This window comes from Lipophrys pholis, assembly GCF_963383615.2.
Source record: "Lipophrys pholis genome assembly, chromosome: 12".
NCBI classification, from domain to species: domain Eukaryota; kingdom Metazoa; phylum Chordata; class Actinopteri; order Blenniiformes; family Blenniidae; genus Lipophrys; species Lipophrys pholis.
The window spans coordinates 3,892,382-3,902,812 of record NC_137641.1 but is presented as its reverse complement, the minus strand read 5'-3'; the positions used below and the strand labels follow the sequence as shown (position 1 = coordinate 3,902,812).

Genomic DNA, 10,431 nt, shown 5'->3' with positions numbered 1-10,431 from the left:
CAAACAATAAACTTAAAACCAAAGTGTCCCTCTCATTTTCTTTCTAGTTAATTTGGCACTTTTCTTGACAAAAGGCCAAACAAGTTGATCGTCACACTGATGGATTAATATCTCATCTATTGATCAACTGATTGATGGAAAACAATCTTTAGATTCTTGTAAGTGCTGAGCTCTCAGCAGATTCTTTGACCTTTGGTAGTAAGTTCATTTTAAACTGTTGAATCTCTGTTGATTCTTTGACTTGGATGTGCAGCAGCACCGACTCCAAAGCACATTTTGTAGACGTCCTTGTAAAGCTTCACTTCCTCTCTTCCTGTTGTCCTTCTGTCACACATCAGCCCTGACACTGCCTCACTTCTTCAACCTCTCTGTGGACTGTCCATCCCTCTGGACGCTTGACCTCAGAGCCTCACCACCTCTGCTCTGAGCTTCTTCTCCTGTCTCTTCTCTCACATGTTCTGTCTTTTCTCTGCTGTGCAGACCTCCACCTCTCCTTTCCTCAGACCATTATGAAAAAAGGAAACGTCCTGGATACCATCAATGAAGTCACCATCATCCATGTCTTCACCTTCCTCATCCCCTGTGTCAGACCGGCTGCTGGACTTCTGGACTGACCCCTCCTGACTCACCCTCTTAGAAGCATGAAGTGTCTGTGGGGAGTCATTCTTTACTCCCACAAATCTTCCTGCTGCTTCAGCCACAAACTTAATAACATCTGACCTTGATTTCTGCTGAACCGTATGGCTGTTAACGCCAGCGTTTCCACTCATTTAGTTTTAGATGTGATAAAATTATTCTCAATTCTTTGATTTTCCATGTACGGACGATGATTCTGGACACATTAAAGATGCATTAATGTTTTGTAAATGACGTCTTTAAAGTCAAAATCCTGATTTTATTTATTTTACTTTAATATAATATTCTCAGAATAAAGTCAAAATTCAGACTTTTTAAGTCTCCAAGGAGAAACTCACCACTTTGATAACTTTTCATCTGATGAATACAACTATGTACATGAGTCAATGTTTTATCAGCATTATCAAATGTCATTGTCATTGTTAATGCTCTCATTGCTGCACTGTTTAGCGCTCTCGCTTGACAGAAGGTTGTGGGTTCAAATCCAGCTGGAGGTGTTTGTGGAATTTCCTTGTGTTTCCTCAGGGTTCTCTGGTTTCCTCCCACATTCCAAAAAACTGCATGTAATGTTAATGCTAAATGAAGTGTCTGTGTGTGTCCTGTGGAAGACTGATGACCTGTCCTTTCTCTTTTGAAACGTATTTTCATTGACGTCCATAAGACGTCCAGACAAGACGTGAAAACAACGTCTAAGAAAGACGTCTAAATAACTTTCATTCTGGCTCGTCTGAGGACGTCTTCTGGATGTCAAATATTGACGTCTATATGATGTCCAGAAAAGACATCCAGACAACGTCCAAGAAAGACGTCTAAAAAACTTTCATTCTGGCCCCTCTGCAACTGCAACGTGAAATAAGTGTCGGTCACGCTGCTGCTTCAACCAATCAGGTTTTGATATTGATGCTCTTTTTGTTTTTTAATTGATTCATTTTATTTTATTTTATTTCATTTTTTACTTTATTGCCCAAATGGGGGAACATCCAAACAGAGCAAACAAACATCAAACAACAAAAACAAACAACAGACGATGCTCACAAATAATACATTAGTATAATCTTAAGCTCCATGGTATGAACGTATAAAGATAACTATAACAAATACAAATAAGGATGACATTATTTATTTTAAAAGAAAAGTATGATTAAAAAAAAAAGAAAACACAAAAGGGACGAGGGAAGCAGAGGGTCTCATTACTCTTTTTGGAATAATTCTTTAATTAACTCAATAGTTTTAATGCTTTATTTTGGTGTTTATGTTACTTAGTGTTTTAATGTGTTTCTTTAAATTCAATATAAAACTGAACATAATCTGGGTTTACCTTTGCTAATCTGCATTTGCGAATGTGAAATTTTCCAACTAGAATTATTAAATAAACTATAAATTCTATGTCTTTATTTTTGTAATTAAAATATGCAATTACATGTTTACAATCAATTTGAGCATGATTTTAGTTTTACACACTATAAAATTCTCAATTTTAGTCCATAAGATAGTTGAATAGGAACAGTAAAACAATTAATGACTTAATGATTCATTTTCACTTTCTAAAAATTTGTATAAGTTTACATTTGTTAAATATATGTTGTGCAAAATATTAATATGTACTTACCTAATTTTATTGACAATACAAAATCTGTATGGCAATAACCAAGCTCTCTGCCAATCAATGTCTGTTAAGATAAAATTTCAAAAAGATTTTCCTCTGGGACTTATTCTCCTTTTCTCATAAAAACAGTTTCTTATATGTTTATTACTTCAGTTATGATTCAAAATGTCTAAACCTTTAATAAACAGCAGGTTTTATGACACAAATAGATATTGGTGACTCAGGACCCGCCAGCAGGCCTCGGGTGATGTCAGTGTATTCAAGCCCTCTGATTGGCTCGTCAGAGAGTTCACTCTCCAGCGCCAGCTGACTGCATCTGGAGCGAGCTGCATTAACAATATTATAGTTGTGTTTGTTTAATAGTGGTTTTGTCCACCGACAATGGCTAAAGGAGAAGATAAAGAGATTTGGTTGCAGATTTATTGTCAAAACAATTTTCAAGTGGAACTTTTCCTAGAGGTCATTGAACGCACCGCAGGGCTCCAAGCACACAGAGGTCCGGTACAATTTACTTGTGCTCACTACAACTTCCATGGCAGGATTCAGGATTATGTTATTCCCCATTATATTATTTTCAAACCATGAAAAACGTTTGTCACCGTCCACGGCCCCCAGGAATTCTGGGAATAACAGCGGCTTTTTTTATGAAGCTGAAACAGAAGGAGACTTGAACTTTGATTCTTTTCATCATAAAGGTATTTATTCTGGCAACACGAGTATCTATCTGTGATGCAAAGGCTTTTTATACTGCATCTCTACATGATGACCTTGTTTTTGTAGCCATAAAAAGTGATTGAGGGGTGGATTGACTCAGACCAGCACTAGTGAAGGCCGAGGTCTGAAATGCAAGGCTGCCACTGTTACAATCTAATCCAACCATTTATAGGACATGCAAATACGTTTCAACTTCCAGCTTTTATTGAAAGATATAAATAAGGATGTGAGGATATAAACACTCTCATCTAATATTTTTCCATTCATCCATCTTCTAAACCGCTTTGCCATGATGATTTTATTGTTGTAAAAAAGTCATGAAAGACCAAAGATTGAGGTGAAAACTGTCTTTATTTTGTCAAAGCTTGAAGAAAATGATGATGAAAGAAGATGAATATTGATGAAGTCAGTTTGCTTTGATGATAGAAGAAAGTGAAAGAGGGTGAATGACAGAGGTGAGATCAGTGTGAGAGTAAAAGCAGTGTGAGAGTCCCAGTGAGTCCGGTCAGGACTGGGAACACTGGTCTCTCCTCAGTGTCTCTCTGAGGGGAGTCTGGGAGCCCCGGGTGGCCTCACAGGTCACAGAGCCCACCTTCCTCCACTGGTCTGCAGGGAGCCTCAGGGTGCTGCTCCAGCTGTAGAGGCCGTCCTTCTGCAGCACCCCGGGGCTCCTGCTCTCCTCCCAGCTGCTGCTGCTGCTGCTGCTGCTGCTGTCCTCCACCTTCCAGCTCAGACTCCAGTCTGAGGGGAAGCCCTCGTTGGCCAGGCACATGAGCGTGGCCTTCCCCTGCTGCAGCTCCTCTCTGGAGGGGGGCAGCACCGTCAGGGTGGGGCGGGTATCACCTAGGAGACACCAATCAAATTAGAGGACAGGGAGCACCCAGCTGTCAATCAACCAGCACACACCTGGACAGCTTTAGTGGGAGACAGCTGATTTGGTCCTGGAAGAAGTTGCTGTCAGAGGCTTTTTCTGCTCCAGCAGTCACTCACTCACACATTGTTTCACTTCCCTTTAAGAAGCCTCTCATGCACATCAGCACAGAGAGAATCATCCAACACTTTGACCTGAAATACCTCAAACTACACAGGAAGGAACACAAGCTGATGTCTCAACGTTTACTCTTCATTTGCATCAACGTTATCAGAAAGTTTACACTTTACAACTTATGACTGGAAACTTTAACATGAACTTCAAATCTAAAATAATATTTTCAATTATTTAGAGCAAAATGTGAAATACACAGGAAATAAAGATAACTTCTTTGGAGGATTTGATAAATTTACAACATTTATCATCAGTATTTCTATTTTACTGTAAAATAACAATATTAATGATGCATTTTAAAGTAAGAAGAGAAACAGAATTGGGAAACATTCTATAGAACCAAGAATAAATCCAGCTGTGATGAAGAGACACTCAATAAAACAAGAAGAATAAAACCTGCACACATTCCAACACAAACACATTTCAAACAGTGGACATGTCAACTAAAACTCAGCCCAAAGACAGACCAGTGCACCAGAAATGTCCCTAAATACACAGGTCAGTGTAAAAACAGCTTCAACATGAGACTGGTAGAGTTAAAACAGTGTGTTCCACAGCCATCAGGCTCTAACTGAGCACATTTAAAGACTGACAATAGCTTTTGTTTTGTCATTTAATCCGAATGAGATTTTAATCCGGTGTAAATTTAAAACTAATAACTTTTCTCTGTGATCAAATTAAAGTGAAACAGAGCTGAGCTAAACTACATGAAATCAATGGAGATTAAAACTTGATCACTACAATAATTATTAAGAAAGAAAAACATCTTTCTAATCTCAAATCATTCAAAACAAGGTTTAATGTAGGAATTTGAATTATTTAGTTGAAAGAATTAAAAGGAGAATAAACTTACTTCCAACATCCAGTCTGGTTCCTCCACCGAACGTGTACCACAGTGATACAAACTCATTGAGCCGCTGTACAAAAACCTCTGACTGTAGAGAGACGCCACTCTCTGATTCTGAAACCAACAAACTCACCAAAACAACTTTTACCACCTGATCCTAACGGAACACAAGAGAACAGTTCTTTCATCTGCAATGTCTACTTGAAATACATATATTTATAGAGATTGTTTTAAAGATTATTTTCAATTTATTCAATAATATCTTTTGGAATTTATTCCTGAAGAGATTTGACAGCAAAAATAGAAAATTTAAAAAAATATAAAAACTACAGACATATCTTTAATTATTCAGTTTAATTCTGTAATATTGTCATAAAAGTTTGAATCCAGAGTGAAAGTGAGAGATGAAAGTGATCCAGGTCCCTGTTGGAGTCAGTCAGAACATTTCCATAGAGCCACTTTGCATCAGCAGCACCATGCTCCAGTGCTCTGGGAGAGTTTATAGTCCTGACAGTTGAAGACTGGATGACTGACAGCCGTCCTTCATGACAACAGAAGACAGAGAAATCCTCCTCATCAGAAACATGAGTGTGATCTGCGTCCTCATCTGGACTCTCCTCTGCTGCTGCTTCACAGGTAAAGTCCAGAGAATCAAACTCCTCTCCTCTGTCAACATCCGTCCCTCTGAAATGAAGCCCACAAAACCATGAGGCTGCTTGATGTTTCTGTCTGTGTTTCCTCAGAGTCCAGAGGCCAGGTCACAGTGACTCAGCCTGCAGCAGTCAGCTCTGCTCTGGGAGCCTCCGTCACCATCACATGTAGGACCAGTCAGAATGTTTATGTTTATAGTGCTTATCACTATTTAGCCTGGTACCAACAGAGAGATGGACAACCTCCTAAAAGGCTCATTTACTTGACCAACACTCGAGAATCAGGGACTCCAGATCGTTTTACAGGCAGTGGATCAAACTCTGACTTCACTCTGACCATCAGTGGAGTTCAAGCTGAAGATGCTGCAGTTTATTACTGTCAGAGTTTTCATCTTATCAACAGTCAGTATGTGTTCACACAGTGAAAAACCGTTGTACAAAAACCTCCCTCAGTCAGACTGAACAGAAACTGACTGCTGCACACTGATACACTTCACTGAACACACACACACACACACACACACACACACACACACACACACACACACACACACACACACACACACACACACACACACACACACACACACACACACACACACACACACACACACACACACACACACACACACACACACACACACACACACTAACATAAACTGAACTAATGAATTTATTTATTGAGATCAGATGTTTCTTCACCAGAGGCGGTGGTGTTTCAACATGTAAATACTTGGTGGTGAGATTTTATTTCAGGTCTACTGAGCGCAGAGTTCAACACCACTTAATACCAAACTAAAGTTTGTGCAGAAGTTTTGAGCTCCAACATCTTCATGACAACCATATACTGTAGGATCCCATCTTGTGAAAAGGTTTAACACGGGGAATAGCCTCTGATTAAATCATTTAATAAACTAAACTGTGTCTCGGTGGGGAGTTGAACACGGGCCTACTGATTGCAAGGAAAGAATTCCTCCACTAGACGAGCAGCATATTGATTTACAAGTGAGATTCTTACACAGATTTTATTATGACCTTACACTCACTTTACCTCCAGTTTCTCCTCTGAAGTCAGAGTTTTACATTTATACACCAGTAAATAATCAACCTCATTCATTTGGATTCTTAACTGTTAGCTCTCGCGGCGCATAAGCTGGCGTCACAACTCACTCTGGTTCTGTCAAGCAGTGCCTCCATTGACGCCAGCCAATCAGCTCTGAGCTTCTAAATCATCCTGGAGCAGGGCTTCGGGCTGCAAGCCCCACTCTCCATAAAGATCATGTGATCTGAATGAATGTACCACAGCCTGAGCATGAACACTTACATCTGACTGCATGAAATACAAACTGCATTGAGAGAGAGGAGCTGGTCCAACTCATGCAACCATCAGTGTGGATCAGGAGAAAACTCAGCCTGAAGCAGCAAGAGGAGACCAAGAACCAGGAAGTTCAATCCTCACACACAAATATGCAACTCAGGAGGAAGCTATATTCACAGAAAATAAAATACGACAGATGATCTTAAAGAATTAATAATGTACTTTGCCTGCAGTTATTTTTCACTGGTTCATCAGGTGGTGCTCCTGTGGAGGGCTGACTGTGCCAAAATAAAAAATGAAATAAACCATTCAATAAATAATTAAATGTGTCATTAATTAATTTAAATTGGAATTAAATACATAAATGTGTCATTAATAAATTAAAATGAATTAATTTTATGTAAAAACATCTATAAATATTTCATGATGTATTTAATTATTTCATGGTCCGGTGTCGCACGGCTTCATGAATTAATTTTATCTTGTTAAACTCGTCCATCAAACTCAGTGGGCGGGGCTAACACTGATCGAGTCAAACACATTGCTGTGTTCTGAAGAGTTTCTGAACAAACAGGACATCTCTGCCTCACCTTTAACTGACCATTGCATAATAACATTATCCTTGGTACTTCCAAAGAATAGTCCCAGCATAAATTTGATTTAAAAATGTAATAATACACTGTTGGATAGCACTGTATTTTGTAAGGAAGTAAAACAGCTGATTTTAGAGCTTGAGCCCTTGGAAATGTTTTCTATTAGTAAATGGGAGAGGTTCAAATTTAAAGTAAATGAACTTGGGATTAAAATCAGTAAAAATATCACGAAAAGAAACAAACAAAAACAGCAAAACATCGTCCTTTAATTAAACAGTCTGGGTAAAAAGAATGTTCTATCAAGAGAAGACTCAATAGAATTAAACAAGCTTCAATCTGAATTAGACCAATTATTCATTGGAGAGAGAAACTCATCCTATTTCTTTGGCCTAGAGAGACATAGACAGTTAAAAAAGAAAATAAATAAACTAAATATCAATGGACACAATACAGAAGACCAAAGTCTGATTATCAAACATATTACAAAGTGTTATGGAAATCTTGTTTTGTCTCATAAAGAATGATGTGTAATGTTCAGTCTGTGTTGAAGGATGACCTGTGTCAGCACTGTTCAAACATCTCTGCTGCTTTTGGTGTCCTTCATGCAGACTCAAAACAATTTAAGCCTTTAGGGGGCGCTGTCTGACCTCAGAATGAGACAGACTCCTGGCCAATCATGCAGAGGTTGGACTGTGACATTGTCTCTTCTTGCCAGAATAATGTAATAAAATGGTCTTAAACTTTCTCAAATCGCTCCCAGTCTGATTCCTGTGTTTTCTGTCTCCATGAGGTTTTCTTACGAGGAAAATTCTCCTGACATGAAGAAAAGACATAAAAAGGAACAACTGATCTTTGCCACAGAGTCTCTGGACAATTCTGGGAAAATGGGACAAGTGATAAAAAGTGCCTGGAGGATATATAATCAAATAATAAAGTTATTGCTGCACATGGTATTTTTTTTTAGGGACCAAGCCTGAAAGACCAGGACCCTATTGTATTTCATATGTTTCTTATTATTGTTTTTTCCCACTCCTGACGTGGCTTTGAGCCACATTTTGACCCATTAAACACGATCAAATGTTGATAAAATTTGGCACGCTCATCAAGACTGACAAAAAAATTAAGGAAATGTAAAAAATAACCCCCAGAGTGCCAGAATGTGCTCTCTAGCGCCACCTAGAAACACTAAAATGGCCACCACGGCCCGTAGGAATGTCATCTGGAGATCAAACCAAAACTCAATTGTTTGTCTCATCAGGACCTAAAAATCACCTGATACCCCAACCTAGATTCAACAGGAAGTTTGGAATTTTGCCTTCCAAAGTAAGATTTTCATCCAAAGAAGGCCCTCACGCAAATGCTATTACCTCTGAGGGAGAATAAATGTTATACCCTAAACACGCTCAAATGCTCACCAAATTTGGCACACTCATCAAGACTGGGGAAAAATATAGGAAAATGTAAACAATAACCCCCAGAGTGCCAAAATGTGCTCTCTAGTGCCACCTAGAAACACTAAAACGGCCACAATGTCGTAGAGAGATCAAACCAAAACTCAATTGTTGGTCTCATCAGGATCTAAAAATCACCTGATACCCCAGACCTAAATCCAACAGGAAGTCCGCCTTTCAGAACAAGATAAACGCTATCTCCTCTGAGGGCGAATATCGTATCGGCTCCAAAACACTATTAAATGACAGAGGAGACTCTCCTGCTCAATAATTCAGTTCAACTTTATCATTCGTCGAGCGGTTGCATGTTTATTAGCTGTCAACGTTCCGAACACCGATTCCCGCCTCCTCCCTCCTCCTCCTCCTCCTCCTCCTCCCTCCTCCTCCTCCTCCTCCTCCTCCCTCCTCCTCCTCCTCTCATTCAAATACATGGGAAAACCAAAATGTCTCTTCAAAAACAGCCGTGACAGATCACTCCGAACAAGTGGCCACTGTGGCTAAACTATGACTGTGATAAACAAAACGAGCAGATCAGAAGCACGACAAGAACCTGCCGAGCAAGACGTTGTAACGCATGTGGGGAAAATATCATAAAAAAATAAATTTTGGACAAGAGAGAACAATGCTGTCATTTTTTTGGTTCCAGCGATTTCAAGCGACATTTATAAATGAGTCAGATGGAGCAAAATCGTGTGTCTGCATCAAACTGCGCCTCCTAATGTCTAAAGTTTACGTCTGTCTGCTTTCAAACCCACACAGACTGAAAGACAACACATTGTCCTCTCAAGAAATGATAATTTTATGAAAATATTTGCCCGAAATCTGTGGATTCTGAGGAGTTTTTTTCCAAAATATGTGGATAAAATCCGTCCTCTCTCCCACTGTGATGACGTCACTAACTGCAGGTGGTCAGAACACTGTTGCTTCATTCACACCAGGATTACACAATACCAGGAAAGTCCTTGTTTATGAGCTAACCTGCTATCATGTGCTACATAAACAAGCTACCATGCTAATCTGTGGTTTGTGGATGAGCTAACATGTTATTGTGTGCTACAATAAGTCTGTTTGTTTCTCTTGTTTGTTATTTTTGCACATGTTCATAAATAAACAAATAAATAAATCATAAAAGACAAAACTCTTTGTATCAAAGTCATTACCCTTTGTGACATGTTTGTTTGTGTGAGACATCCTTTGATCTTTCGATTCCTTATGCGTTCACCTGAGAAATCAAAGATTGATGAGAGATCCTGAATGCTCACTGACACTATTTACAAGGCTTTACCACTGCACCGCCTGTCCAGATCCTTTGGTACGTTTATTATTTAATTATTTACATCAATACTGTGAGCTGAATGAAAAAAGTACAACATTTATTGAACTTACACGACTCAGAATTGCTAATGCATCATATAATCCTTAAGAAGACTAAAGATTATCAGTGTTTAACTACTGGTATTTATTTACCCGGTGAGGTAGTTGTAGTCTGTTGTTGAACTATTTATCTATTCATCTATTTATTTATTTGCGCTGCTTTTTCTATGCAACCTTTTACGTAATTACCCCCCAGG

The 10,431-nt window shown here is 39.0% G+C and overlaps 1 gene segment (V, D, J or C); it reads right to left on the bottom strand.

Moving 5' to 3' along the window:
* Positions 1 to 3,289: 3,289 nt before the first annotated feature.
* On the bottom strand, positions 3,290 to 8,463 carry LOC308117873 (Ig kappa-b4 chain C region-like). The segment is given in 3 exons: positions 8,440 to 8,463; positions 4,855 to 5,005; positions 3,290 to 3,799 (listed from the first exon to the last, which is right to left on the bottom strand).
* Positions 8,464 to 10,431: the final 1,968 nt, after the last annotated feature.